The sequence below is a fragment of the Schistocerca nitens genome, chromosome 8 (assembly GCF_023898315.1).
Source record: "Schistocerca nitens isolate TAMUIC-IGC-003100 chromosome 8, iqSchNite1.1, whole genome shotgun sequence".
NCBI classification, from domain to species: Eukaryota; Metazoa; Arthropoda; class Insecta; order Orthoptera; family Acrididae; genus Schistocerca; species Schistocerca nitens.
Genome location: NC_064621.1, coordinates 551168231 through 551183753, shown reverse-complemented (window position 1 = coordinate 551183753; position 15523 = coordinate 551168231).

Here is a 15523-nt window from a genome sequence, read left to right as displayed (position 1 = left end):
CTTCCGGTAGTTCAATGTTTCCGTTAAAATTCTGTGAGCGGCGCTTCGGGAAACCTCAGGAGCCAACGTGCAGAGATCCTGCAGGGTGATACGCCGATCTTCACGCATGATTTTTTCAAACTTCAACACTGTCTCCTCAGAAATTGACGGTCTCCCGCTCCTTTGTTTGTCGTGAATTTCTGTCCGACCAGCTGCAAACTCTCTACACCACTTACGGTCATTTTTTGACATCCATGCACGACTCACCATACACTTCCGTCAATTGGCGATGGACTTCAATCGGAGCAGTGCCCTTTGCGTTCAAAAACCGAATAACTGCACGCAATTCGCACGTGACGGTAACATCCAACGGGAGCTCCATTCTCAACGGCTGCCAAGCCAAGACTGAGCGCCTCAGCGCGGCGTGCGCATGTTTACAAACAGCACGTGAGGTACTCTTCATAACAGTGTGACCAGCTGCCACACAAACAGAGTTCTGTAGTTGTAAAAAAATAGGAGACCTTACTTTTAGGTCGGCCGGGGTGGCTGAGTGGTTCTAGGCGCTACAGTCTGAAACCGCGCGACCGCTACGGTCGCAGGTTCGAATCCTGCCTCGGGCATGGATGTGTGTGATGTCCTTAGGTTAGTTAGGTTTAAGTAGTTCTAAGTTCTAGGGGACTGATGACCTCAGAAGTTAAGTCCGATAGTGCTCAGAGCCATTTCAATCTTACTTTTAGGATTACCCTCCAGGAAGGCGTTAGCTCCGACGTCGACCAGTGTGGCACATGCGTGCATACAGGTCCTCCCGGTAAAGTGGATTACGGGTGTCGCATTGAACTGAGATTATGTTGAAAGACAAGATTTTGTAGTCAAAATACTGTGTAATAAAATGGTGTGCTGGAATCTTGAATGTAACCAACCTGTTTTCAGAAAGAAATCTGTTGTGTTGCTTACTGCACACTCATCGTAGTATCCCACACAGTTTCTCATGATTTTTGTTCCATTTCTGAATATATACTCTAAACGAAAGTAGTCTTATGGGTTGAGTTTCAAACATGAGATTTCCCTTGTTTAAGAATGCTTTTGTCATGACGTGCAGTAACCGCGAAGTGTGACATAAATTTAGCTAAACGTAATTCAAATCTAAACGTGGAGCGCGTGTATCTTTCACTGTTGTTTTCCCTTTCTTTGAAATTGCTAATTTATATCGAAATCAGTTTATCTTGCACGCCTTCATAATATCTATGTCTGCATCTTCGATTCTTTTGATTACGAAATTATTTTATAGGAGAATCGGAAATATAATTTTCGTATTAAAAAATGCAAAATCTTAGAAAGCAAGTGTTCAGGACAAAGACAGTCCATTGTTCGACCAGCTGTTGCGAGATATATCTCTGCGCCGCTTTTATTTTCTTCTCCTTCTCGGTGTATAAAGTAAGCCGTGAACAAGATTAAAGTAGTTGGAAAACTGTCTGCTTGTTCCACAGAGTTTTCAGTGGCCGGTTGGAGTGTCCGAGCGGTTCTAGGCGCTACAGTCTGGAACCGCGCGACCGCTACGGTCGCAGGTTCGAATCCTGCCTCGGGCATGGATGTGTGTGTTGTCCTTAGGTTAGTTAGTTCTAAGTTCTAGGGGACTGATGACCTCACATGTTAAGTCCCATAGTGCTCAGAGCCATTTGAGCCATTTGAGTATTCAGTGATTTGCAAAGTTTTGTTCTTAACGGCGGTAGTTAAGCGGTTAATTCGAGGTGGTATGAAGAAAATCGAAGAGGGATATCCTGTAACGTCTTCCTTGTTAGTATCTCAGCGTAAATATTGAAAATCATTGGCGTCAAACAACAACCGTTATTTAATTCCTCTTCCAGTGTCCGTGCCAAATGCTTCCTCACCATCAATCATTACGTCTACGTTTTGTAATGTGAACAGTTCCTGTGATAAACGTCCGTCTTTCCGCTCCACGCCAACACCCTTCAAGGTATTCAGGAAGCTGCGGCACTTCGGTCCACTCTATCAATCGCCTTTAAGCTGGCCGCTGGTGGCCGTGCGGTTCTGGCGCTACAGTCTGGAACCGCGCGACCGCTACGGTCGCAGGTTCGAATCCTGCCTCGGGCATGGATGTGTGTGTTGTCCTTAGGTTAGTTAGTTCTAAGTTCTAGGGGACTGATGACCTCACATGTTAAGTCCCATAGTGCTCAGAGCCATTTGAGCCATTTGAGTATTCAGTGATTTGCAAAGTTTTGTTCTTAACGGCGGTAGTTAAGCGGTTAATTCGAGGTGGTATGAAGAAAATCGAAGAGGGATATCCTGTAACGTCTTCCTTGTTAGTATCTCAGCGTAAATATTGAAAATCATTGGCGTCAAACAACAACCGTTATTTAATTCCTCTTCCAGTGTCCGTGCCAAATGCTTCCTCACCATCAATCATTACGTCTACGTTTTGTAATGTGAACAGTTCCTGTGATAAACGTCCGTCTTTCCGCTCCACGCCAACACCCTTCAAGGTATTCAGGAAGCTGCGGCACTTCGGTCCACTCTATCAATCGCCTTTAAGCTGGCCGCTGGTGGCCGTGCGGTTCTGGCGCTACAGTCTGGAACCGCGCGACCGCTACGGTCGCAGGTTCGAATCCTGCTTCGGGCATGGATGTGTGTGTTGTCCTTAGGTTAGTTAGTTCTAAGTTCTAGGGGACTGATGACCTCACATGTTAAGTCCCATAGTGCTCAGAGCCATTTGAGCCATTTGAGTATTCAGTGATTTGCAAAGTTTTGTTCTTAACGGCGGTAGTTAAGCGGTTTATTCGAGGTGGTATGAAGAAAATCGAAGAGGGATATCCTGTAACGTCTTCCTTGTTAGTATCTCAGCGTAAATATTGAAAATCATTGGCGTCAAACAACAACCGTTATTTAATTCCTCTTCCAGTGTCCGTGCCAAATGCTTCCTCACCATCAATCATTACGTCTACGTTTTGTAATGTGAACAGTTCCTGTGATAAACGTCCGTCTTTCCGCTCCACGCCAACACCCTTCAAGGTATTCAGGAAGCTGCGGCACTTCGGTCCACTCTATCAATCGCCTTTAAGCTGGCCGCTGGTGGCCGTGCGGTTCTGGCGCTACAGTCTGGAACCGCGCGACCGCTACGGTCGCAGGTTCGAATCCTGCCTCGGGCATGGATGTGTGTGTTGTCCTTAGGTTAGTTAGTTCTAAGTTCTAGGGGACTGATGACCTCACATGTTAAGTCCCATAGTGCTCAGAGCCATTTGAGCCATTTGAGTATTCAGTGATTTGCAAAGTTTTGTTCTTAACGGCGGTAGTTAAGCGGTTAATTCGAGGTGGTATGAAGAAAATCGAAGAGGGATATCCTGTAACGTCTTCCTTGTTAGTATCTCAGCGTAAATATTGAAAATCATTGGCGTCAAACAACAACCGTTATTTAATTCCTCTTCCAGTGTCCGTGCCAAATGCTTCCTCACCATCAATCATTACGTCTACGTTTTGTAATGTGAACAGTTCCTGTGATAAACGTCCGTCTTTCCGCTCCACGCCAACACCCTTCAAGGTATTCAGGAAGCTGCGGCACTTCGGTCCACTCTATCAATCGCCTTTAAGCTGGCCGCTGGTGGCCGTGCGGTTCTGGCGCTACAGTCTGGAACCGCGCGACCGCTACGGTCGCAGGTTCGAATCCTGCCTCGGGCATGGATGTGTGTGTTGTCCTTAGGTTAGTTAGTTCTAAGTTCTAGGGGACTGATGACCTCACATGTTAAGTCCCATAGTGCTCAGAGCCATTTGAGCCATTTGAGTATTCAGTGATTTGCAAAGTTTTGTTCTTAACGGCGGTAGTTAAGCGGTTTATTCGAGGTGGTATGAAGAAAATCGAAGAGGGATATCCTGTAACGTCTTCCTTGTTAGTATCTCAGCGTAAATATTGAAAATCATTGGCGTCAAACAACAACCGTTATTTAATTCCTCTTCCAGTGTCCGTGCCAAATGCTTCCTCACCATCAATCATTACGTCTACGTTTTGTAATGTGAACAGTTCCTGTGATAAACGTCCGTCTTTCCGCTCCACGCCAACACCCTTCAAGGTATTCAGGAAGCTGCGGCACTTCGGTCCACTCTATCAATCGCCTTTAAGCTGGCCGCTGGTGGCCGTGCGGTTCTGGCGCTACAGTCTGGAACCGCGCGACCGCTACGGTCGCAGGTTCGAATCCTGCCTCGGGCATGGATGTGTGTGTTGTCCTTAGGTTAGTTAGTTCTAAGTTCTAGGGGACTGATGACCTCACATGTTAAGTCCCATAGTGCTCAGAGCCATTTGAGCCATTTGAGTATTCAGTGATTTGCAAAGTTTTGTTCTTAACGGCGGTAGTTAAGCGGTTTATTCGAGGTGGTATGAAGAAAATCGAAGAGGGATATCCTGTAACGTCTTCCTTGTTAGTATCTCAGCGTAAATATTGAAAATCATTGGCGTCAAACAACAACCGTTATTTAATTCCTCTTCCAGTGTCCGTGCCAAATGCTTCCTCACCATCAATCATTACGTCTACGTTTTGTAATGTGAACAGTTCCTGTGATAAACGTCCGTCTTTCCGCTCCACGCCAACACCCTTCAAGGTATTCAGGAAGCTGCGGCACTTCGGTCCACTCTATCAATCGCCTTTAAGCTGGCCGCTGGTGGCCGTGCGGTTCTGGCGCTACAGTCTGGAACCGCGCGACCGCTACGGTCGCAGGTTCGAATCCTGCCTCGGGCATGGATGTGTGTGTTGTCCTTAGGTTAGTTAGTTCTAAGTTCTAGGGGACTGATGACCTCACATGTTAAGTCCCATAGTGCTCAGAGCCATTTGAGCCATTTGAGTATTCAGTGATTTGCAAAGTTTTGTTCTTAACGGCGGTAGTTAAGCGGTTTATTCGAGGTGGTATGAAGAAAATCGAAGAGGGATATCCTGTAACGTCTTCCTTGTTAGTATCTCAGCGTAAATATTGAAAATCATTGGCGTCAAACAACAACCGTTATTTAATTCCTCTTCCAGTGTCCGTGCCAAATGCTTCCTCACCATCAATCATTACGTCTACGTTTTGTAATGTGAACAGTTCCTGTGATAAACGTCCGTCTTTCCGCTCCACGCCAACACCCTTCAAGGTATTCAGGAAGCTGCGGCACTTCGGTCCACTCTATCAATCGCCTTTAAGCTGGCCGCTGGTGGCCGTGCGGTTCTGGCGCTACAGTCTGGAACCGCGCGACCGCTACGGTCGCAGGTTCGAATCCTGCCTCGGGCATGGATGTGTGTGTTGTCCTTAGGTTAGTTAGTTCTAAGTTCTAGGGGACTGATGACCTCACATGTTAAGTCCCATAGTGCTCAGAGCCATTTGAGCCATTTGAGTATTCAGTGATTTGCAAAGTTTTGTTCTTAACGGCGGTAGTTAAGCGGTTTATTCGAGGTGGTATGAAGAAAATCGAAGAGGGATATCCTGTAACGTCTTCCTTGTTAGTATCTCAGCGTAAATATTGAAAATCATTGGCGTCAAACAACAACCGTTATTTAATTCCTCTTCCAGTGTCCGTGCCAAATGCTTCCTCACCATCAATCATTACGTCTACGTTTTGTAATGTGAACAGTTCCTGTGATAAACGTCCGTCTTTCCGCTCCACGCCAACACCCTTCAAGGTATTCAGGAAGCTGCGGCACTTCGGTCCACTCTATCAATCGCCTTTAAGCTGGCCGCTGGTGGCCGTGCGGTTCTGGCGCTACAGTCTGGAACCGCGCGACCGCTACGGTCGCAGGTTCGAATCCTGCCTCGGGCATGGATGTGTGTGTTGTCCTTAGGTTAGTTAGTTCTAAGTTCTAGGGGACTGATGACCTCACATGTTAAGTCCCATAGTGCTCAGAGCCATTTGAGCCATTTGAGTATTCAGTGATTTGCAAAGTTTTGTTCTTAACGGCGGTAGTTAAGCGGTTAATTCGAGGTGGTATGAAGAAAATCGAAGAGGGATATCCTGTAACGTCTTCCTTGTTAGTATCTCAGCGTAAATATTGAAAATCATTGGCGTCAAACAACAACCGTTATTTAATTCCTCTTCCAGTGTCCGTGCCAAATGCTTCCTCACCATCAATCATTACGTCTACGTTTTGTAATGTGAACAGTTCCTGTGATAAACGTCCGTCTTTCCGCTCCACGCCAACACCCTTCAAGGTATTCAGGAAGCTGCGGCACTTCGGTCCACTCTATCAATCGCCTTTAAGCTGGCCGCTGGTGGCCGTGCGGTTCTGGCGCTACAGTCTGGAACCGCGCGACCGCTACGGTCGCAGGTTCGAATCCTGCCTCGGGCATGGATGTGTGTGTTGTCCTTAGGTTAGTTAGTTCTAAGTTCTAGGGGACTGATGACCTCACATGTTAAGTCCCATAGTGCTCAGAGCCATTTGAGCCATTTGAGTATTCAGTGATTTGCAAAGTTTTGTTCTTAACGGCGGTAGTTAAGCGGTTTATTCGAGGTGGTATGAAGAAAATCGAAGAGGGATATCCTGTAACGTCTTCCTTGTTAGTATCTCAGCGTAAATATTGAAAATCATTGGCGTCAAACAACAACCGTTATTTAATTCCTCTTCCAGTGTCCGTGCCAAATGCTTCCTCACCATCAATCATTACGTCTACGTTTTGTAATGTGAACAGTTCCTGTGATAATCGTCCGTCTTTCCGCTCCACGCCAACACCCTTCAAGGTATTCAGGAAGCTGCGGCACTTCGGTCCACTCTATCAATCGCCTTTAAGCTGGCCGCTGGTGGCCGTGCGGTTCTGGCGCTACAGTCTGGAACCGCGCGACCGCTACGGTCGCAGGTTCGAATCCTGCCTCGGGCATGGATGTGTGTGTTGTCCTTAGGTTAGTTAGTTCTAAGTTCTAGGGGACTGATGACCTCACATGTTAAGTCCCATAGTGCTCAGAGCCATTTGAGCCATTTGAGTATTCAGTGATTTGCAAAGTTTTGTTCTTAACGGCGGTAGTTAAGCGGTTTATTCGAGGTGGTATGAAGAAAATCGAAGAGGGATATCCTGTAACGTCTTCCTTGTTAGTATCTCAGCGTAAATATTGAAAATCATTGGCGTCAAACAACAACCGTTATTTAATTCCTCTTCCAGTGTCCGTGCCAAATGCTTCCTCACCATCAATCATTACGTCTACGTTTTGTAATGTGAACAGTTCCTGTGATAAACGTCCGTCTTTCCGCTCCACGCCAACACCCTTCAAGGTATTCAGGAAGCTGCGGCACTTCGGTCCACTCTATCAATCGCCTTTAAGCTGGCCGCTGGTGGCCGTGCGGTTCTGGCGCTACAGTCTGGAACCGCGCGACCGCTACGGTCGCAGGTTCGAATCCTGCCTCGGGCATGGATGTGTGTGTTGTCCTTAGGTTAGTTAGTTCTAAGTTCTAGGGGACTGATGACCTCACATGTTAAGTCCCATAGTGCTCAGACCCATTTGAGCCATTTGAGTATTCAGTGATTTGCAAAGTTTTGTTCTTAACGGCGGTAGTTAAGCGGTTTATTCGAGGTGGTATGAAGAAAATCGAAGAGGGATATCATGTAACGTCTTCCTTGTTAGTATCTCAGCGTAAATATTGAAAATCATTGGCGTCAAACAACAACCGTTATTTAATTCCTCTTCCAGTGTCCGTGCCAAATGCTTCCTCACCATCAATCATTACGTCTACGTTTTGTAATGTGAACAGTTCCTGTGATAAACGTCCGTCTTTCCGCTCCACGCCAACACCCTTCAAGGTATTCAGGAAGCTGCGGCACTTCGGTCCACTCTATCAATCGCCTTTAAGCTGGCCGCTGGTGGCCGTGCGGTTCTGCCGCTACAGTCTGGAACCGCGCGACCGCTACGGTCGCAGGTTCGAATCCTGCCTCGGGCATGGATGTGTGTGTTGTCCTTAGGTTAATTAGGTTTAAGTAGTTCTAAGTTCTAGGGGACTTATGACCTCAGCAGTTGAGTCCCATAGGGCTCAGAGCCATTTGAACCATTTGAATCCCCTTTTACCAGTAAACAAGAGAACTGTACACCTCCTTAAAAACTTGCAGAATTTCCTCCAGCACAGAGTTATCGGTGAGCATTGCGCTATGGCTGCAGCCGGTGCAGTGCAGTGTCCTGTCGTTTATCTACCATCGTCGTATGCGTCTCGAGCGAAAGCCGGCTTATGGGGCGCAGCAGCTGGCGGTTACTATGAGGGACGATCGTCGGTCCGCCCGCGGCGGAAGTCTCTTCCGTCTCGCGACGCGCCGTCAAGCAGCAAGTGCTGAGCGCTACCGCCGCAGGGCCAAGGCTACAGTCTTAGGTGTATGATACAAAAATTACATTTCCGTATTATTGACTGTGCTAACTATTCCAGTTGGTCTGCGACAAATGCTGCATCACAGTTCTAATTTTGTTTCATCTTTTTTTTTTTTCGAAAACTGAAAATTCCTTTACACGGACTAGTTGGCTAGTTCCAGGTAGATCCCGACTGGTATACCAAAGTCTGTCGATGTCGGTAGGTCGCAGGTTTGTATTATCTCATTATGAAATAGCTGCACACTTCCTGGGGCAAACCAAAGGCAATATTAACAGCTCGAAGGTTTTATGACTAGACACGGGGAAACTGAACCTAAGAAAATAATTGTATCCACATAAAATGAAACGGAAAAATGGACAAGTTACAACCATTAGCTCTTAACTTATCAAAAAATTGTACGCTCATCAACTACTAAATACGAAGTGTGATTACAAACTAAGGTCTTTTTTCTTCTTTATTGTTATTTTTATACCTGCTACAGGTAGGCCATCAGCGGCATAGTACGCCGCTCTTCGGCCAACGAGAAAACAAAAAACGAAGACAATCATAGAAAGAAACATGGTGGATATATAGACAGAGACATACACTTTTAAAAATACACGGAGCCGTTCACGGGCGTAGAGTCCAAGATAAAACTGTTCAGGTATGCGGACACACACAGCGATGACAATTGGCACACGTGAATGTTGGAGCACAAAACAAATAACACTCGAACACTTGAGCACGAACGATGTCACACACAGAAACACGAGGCGATGATCTCCGGCGCGCGAAAGTCCACTGAGCGTTTACAAGTCCGGGGACCTGCCAAGGGAGGAGGAGAGGGGTGGGAGAGGGAGAGGGGGAGCGCAGAGATGCCAAGGGCAGGGGAGATAGGGGGGAGGAAGAAAGAGAGGAGGGGGGAGGGGAAGCCCGGGGGAAGAGTGGTGGAGGAAGGAGGGATGGAGGGAAAAGAAGGAAGGGAGGGTGCCCAAAGGAAAAACACACAAGAAGTGGGAGGGAGGGATCAAAGTTGATAGGAGGGGTAGATGGAGGGGAGGAGGCCATCATCAGGGAGGGGAGCTGGCGGAAGCCACCTTGGGAGAGGGTAAGGAGGGTGGAGAGATGGAGACCGGGTGGGACGTGGGAATGCAGGTGCACAAATTAATTTTTTTTTCTTTATTGATTTTCAATTCCCCCCGAAGGGGGCGGGCTGGCAGCAGCTTACTACGCTGCTCTACAGCCTACAGAATTTTGTATAAAAGGAAGAAGAAAGAAACAAGGAAAAACAGGCGATAAAATGGTGATTTAAAGTGTAAAATGGCGTAAAAATGCGGAAAATTAAAACAGAAAGCAAAAGGGGTTGGCAATGTTGATAAAATACACAGGAATCAGACAAGTAACATAGTAGACACACAATTATAAAACATGGTGACAGTCTGGTTTCTGTTCGCAAAAGATAAAAAAAAAGCACACCCAGCGACAGTATGATGGCTGTTTGCTACACTTCCCAAAAGACACAACACGGAGCAGGCACTGGAAAAACACACTGTAAAACACTGCACGAAAAAGGCGGCAAAAAGAAGGCACTCCCAATCCAAGGCAGATGGGGGGCGGGGACCTGGAGTAGGGGAAAAAACAAGGACGGAGGAGAGGAAAAAACGAAAATGGGGGGGGGAACCAAGGAGGGAGAGGACTAATAAAGGGGGAGAAGGGCAGACACGAGACGGAATGAGAGGAGGCAGAGGAGGGAAATGTAAAAGGACTCGGGGGAGAGAAGGGGGCAAAGAGAGGGGATGTGGGGAAGAAAGAGGATGGAAGGGGGGGAGAGGGAGCCCGGGAAAAGGACAGAGGAAATGAGGGGGAGTGAGGATCAGAGTTGATAGGAGGGATAAATGGAGGGAGAGAGGGCATCATCTGGGAGGGGGAGTTGATGGAAGCCACCTTGGGAAAGGAGATGTAGGGTGTAGAGATGGAGGGAAGGGGGGGACACAACGGTGAAGACGTGGCAGGGGGCGGGGATCAGAGAGGAAGGGAGCAACCACGGGGTGAGGGGGTTCAAGATGGCGGGAGGTGTAGAGGATGCAGATATGTTCGAGGAATACGAGCAGATGGGGGAAAGGAATGAGATCATAGAGGATCCGCGTGGGGGACTGGAGGCGTATATGGAAGGCAAGGCAGAGTGCATGATGCTCAAGGATCTGGAGGGAATTATAGAATTTGGGGGCACAAATTAAGGTCCATTTTATCATAAATACACTCGTCAGAAAATGCTTTGATTGGCGGTTGTAGTTTCTTACAAACCGCTTTTCCATATAACAACCGTTCACTTCTACACATGTTTCGTTACATTGACTTGGCTCCTTCACCCGGCATATACAGGGTGGACCTTTGATCATGACCGGGCCAAATATCTCACGAAATAAACGTCAAACGAAAAAAACTACAAAGGACGAAACTTGTCTAGCTTGAAGGAAGAAACCAGATGGCGCTATGGTTGGCCCGCTACATGGCGCTGCCATAGGTCAAACGGATATCAACTGCGGTTTTTTTTATTACATATCCGTGTGGTACGTAAAGAAATATGAATGTTTTAGTTTGACCACCTTTTTCGCTTTGTGATAGAAGGCGCTGTAATAGTCACAAACATATGGCTCACAATTTTAGACGAACCGTTGGTAACAGGTAGGTTTTTTAAATTAAAATACAGGACGTAGGTACGTTTGAACATTTCATTTCGGTTGTTCCAAAGTGATACATGTACCATTTGTGAACTTATCATTTCTGAGAACGCATGCGGTTACAGTGTGATTACCTGTAAATACCAAATTAATGCAATAAATGCTCAAAATGATGTCCATCACCTCAATGCATTTGGCAATACGTGTAACGACATTCCTTTCAACAGCGAGTAGTTCGCCTTCTGTAATGTTCGCACATGCATTGACAATGCGCTGACACGTTGTCAGGCGTTGTCGGTGGATGACGATAGTAAATATCCTTCAACTTTCCCCACAGAAACAAATCTGGGGACGTCATATCCGGTGAACGTGCGGGCCATGGTATGGTCCTTCGATAACCAATCCACCTGGCATGAAATATGCTATTCAATACCGCTACAACCGAACGCGAGCTATGTGTCGGAAATCCATCATGTTGGAAGTACAGCGCCATTCTGTTATGCAGTGAAACATCTTGTAGTAAATAACAATTTGTCCATTTTATTTGGACTGTTGAACTCCGTGGCCGTGGATAATGATATTTCACTGTAAAAATACAGCAACCAGCCACTTTTTAATGCGTTTTATTTATGCCAATATGCATTTCGGGTTTGCACCCATCTTCAGCTGGCAAATTACATGGATCTTCAGTTACTACAGTAGTACAATCTCGACGGCAGTTTGGATGCTGCAGCAGGCCTGTGCAAAAGCAACGATTCCAATCATTTACTTCAATTTCGCGAAATTGAAGTAAATGATTGGAATCGTTGCTTTTGCACAGGCCTGCTGCAGCATCCAAACTGCTGTCGAGATTGTACTACTGTAGTAACTGAAGATCCATGTAATTTGCCAGCTGAAGATGGGTGCAAACCCGAAATGCATATTGGCATAAATAAAACGCATTAAAAAGTGGCTGGTTGCTGTATTTTTACAGTGAAATATCTTGTAGTAACATCGGTAGAATATTACGTAGATATCAGCATACATTGCACCATTTATACTGCCATCGATAAAATGGCGGCCAATTATCCTTCCTCCCATAATGCCGCACCATACATTAATCCGCCAAGGTCGCTGATTTTCCACTTGTCGCAGCCATCGTGGATTTTCCGTTGCCCAATAGTGCTTATTATGCTGGCTTACGTTACCGCTGTTGGTGAATGACCCTTCGTCGCTAAATAGAACGCGTGCAAAAAATCTGTCATCATCCCGTAATTTCTCTTGTGCCCAGTGCCAGAACTGTACACGACGTTCAAAGTCGTCGCCATGCAATTCCTGGTGCATAAAAATATGATACGGGTGCAATTGATGTTGATGTAGCATTCTCAACACCGACGTTTTTGAGATTCCCGATTCTCACGCAATTTGTCTGCTGCTGATGTGCGGATTAGCTGCGACAGCAGCTAAAACACCCACTTGGGCAACATCATTTGTTGCAGATCGTGGTTGACGTTTCACATGTGGCTGAACACTTCCTGTTTCCTTAATTAACGTAACTGTCCGGTGAAAGGTCCGGACACTTGGATGATGTCATCCAGGATACCGAGCAGCATACATAGCACAGGCCCGTTGGGCATTTTGATCACAGTAGCCATACAACAACACGATATCGAGCTTTTCCGCAATTGGTAAACGGTCCATTTTAGCATGGGTAATGTGTCACGAATCAAATACCGTCCGCAATGGCGGACTGTTACGTGATACAACGTACTTATACGTTTGTGACTATTACAGCGCCATCTATCACAAAGCAAAAAATGTGGTTCAACTAAAACATTCATATTTCTTTACGTACTACACGAATATGTGGTAAAAAATGTGGGTTCCTGTTTAAAAAAACGCAGTTGATATGCGTTTGACCTATGGCAGCGCCAACTAGCGGGCCAATCATGGCGCCATCTGGTTTCCCCCTTCAAGCTAGAAAAGTTTCGTTCTTCCTGTGTATGTTCCTTTGGGCACCCTCTCTCCCTTCTCTCCCCCTTCCCACTCTCGCCACTCCTCCCCCGGGCTTCCCCTACCCCCGTCCCTCCACTCCTCCTCCCATCTCCTCTGCCATTGGCATCTTTCCTCTCCCCTCTACCTCTCCCTCCCCCTCACCCTTCTTCCCCTCTTGTCAGGTCTCCGTACTCGCATGCATTACGTGGACTTTCGCACGCGGAGATCATCGCCATCCGTTTCTCGTGTGTGCCGTCGTGTTTTGTGTTTAGTGTTCACCGTTCCGCTCCATCGTTCACATGTGCCATCGAAATCATCAGTGTTTGTGCGTCGTGTCAACAGTTTGTAGTGTGGATTATCGTCGAGTGTGAACGGCTCCGTGGTTTTGTATTTCTGTGTCTACTGTTTTATTACCCGCCATTATGTCAATTATGTGTATTCCTTTTTTTTTTTCTCTCATTGTATATTCTATGGCTGAAGAGCAGCGTAGAATGCTGCTGCCAGCCTACCTGTTGTGTAAGTTTTAAAATCACAATAAAGAAAAAAAATAGGACCACTTTGTAAGAAATTTAATGTAGTTAAATTTTGTATTGTGAAACATTTTCACTATAGGTAGTAGTTTTCGAATTATTCGAAAAAAAGTACAAAAGTGACATTCAATTGAGATTTCCTTCAATAAGTCAAGAATTGCGGCCTCCAGCGGAAACGTAACGCAGCACAAAAATGAACTACATTAAATTTCTTACAAAAGGGTTTCGTTCATTTTTTTCTGTAAGTCTTATAGTTCGTGCTTGGCAAGCGAGAGAATATGAAAATCTCGCGCATGGTTATTGCAGGCGTTGTGGATTGTAGCTGAGTCAGTCAGTATGACCTTCTCCACATGGCCAATAAACAACTTGAAAATAGCGATCTCGAGTTCATCATTACTTTCAGACTGTTGCCCATCATACCATTGTTTCAAGTGCGTTGTTTAAGATACTGGGTGCGAGATCGAGACTCTGTGGTGGGTCGCAGAAAAGTTCCTAACATATATATTGAACTTTATCCACGGTGCAGACAGCAGTGTGTGAGGGCATTCTGTTGTGGAGGAGCGCTATTCTGGAAGGCAGTTCCCTCCGTCGTCGATATCGGATGGGACGTCTCAGATTCGTAAGCGTTTCGCCATACATGTCGGTTGTAATTATTGGCACACGTTTCGTGAAATCAACCAAAAGAGTGCCATTTCGGGCCGAAACAATGATAGCCAACGTTTATCGATTCGTATAAGGAGACAGCTTGAATTTATTCGGTTTTGGCGAAATTGAATTGTAACACTACATTGACTGCAGTTTCTATTCAGCGCTGGTGTAAGATATCAACGGCTCATCAACCGAAACGTTGTGGGAAAACAAATTATTTTCACAATGCTACAGCGGTACAAAAACACTCATCCACTTGACAGTCACCACTCATTTGATCGGTAAGCATTTTCATTACCCTCCTTCTACATGGTTCGTGATATCAGAGGTTCTCTGCATCAGTCTTACAAACAGTGCTGCGCCCAATTCATCAGCCAGAACATCGGTCATTAATCTCGATGTTAACGTAATTTCTTTGTCCATGTGTTGCAGATTTAATCAATGTCACCAATGGGTCTGACACATCTCTCTTCATCACACACATTGGCACGGCCAGTTTTGAGTCTCGAAACCATCGTCTAACCTTTGCTTCACTCACCACCTTAGGGCTATAAACTAGGCACAACTCATGAATCTGAGCAGCTGTAGATCTTTTTGTACACTAAAATGGAATTATAGGGTGTGCTTCATAAATGGCAGGAGCAACGATTTTTGAAGCAATTCCCGTTTGCTTCTACCGAATGTCAAACCACTGATGAATCCCCGAAAAAATTATTAATTTAACATACAAATAGAAGGAACTGAATATTAAACGGTTGCCAAGTGATGAGGTAAGGGTGATAACTGTGGAAAAGTTCTTTTATGAATTTGTCGGTAAAACTCTGTTGCATAAAAACAACAGCAAAGAATGTCCGAATTGCCACACAGCATCACACTTTGGGAATGCAGTAAACGGGCGAGTGATGTGGATGCAGTAGTGGCAGGGAGCAATGGACTAACAGGAACTGCATCCACAACCAGGCATTGTTTTCTCAAGAATTAACACTATTATGGCAGTGTAGTACAGTCAATCTGCGTACTGGAGGGACGTGATTACACCTTTTAGGAAAGTTGGTTCACGAGGCGCAGTGTAAGCAATATTATACGAAGAATGTATTATACATTTAATGCAGTAATCAATTATTTGTCTTACAGACTGAACAGACATGGAAAAGTGCGTTCATTTTATTTTCGTTAATTCTGCCTAGTGCGTAGTTTTCCAAAAGGCTAAGTGAAACTATGACAGTCGTTTACATATGGCGATGGCTATTTCCGATTCAACTGTTTAGTTAGCGGCGCCGGAGTTTAATGCAGTCAGACAATAATCCAGAGCCCCCGGTGTGTTTTTATAGTGGTTAACATAGCTTTTCCAGGTTTTTTTTACTAAGTCCCTTAATGCTATGGTTCCTCCTATCCCAAGTGTAAAAACTATAGTGCT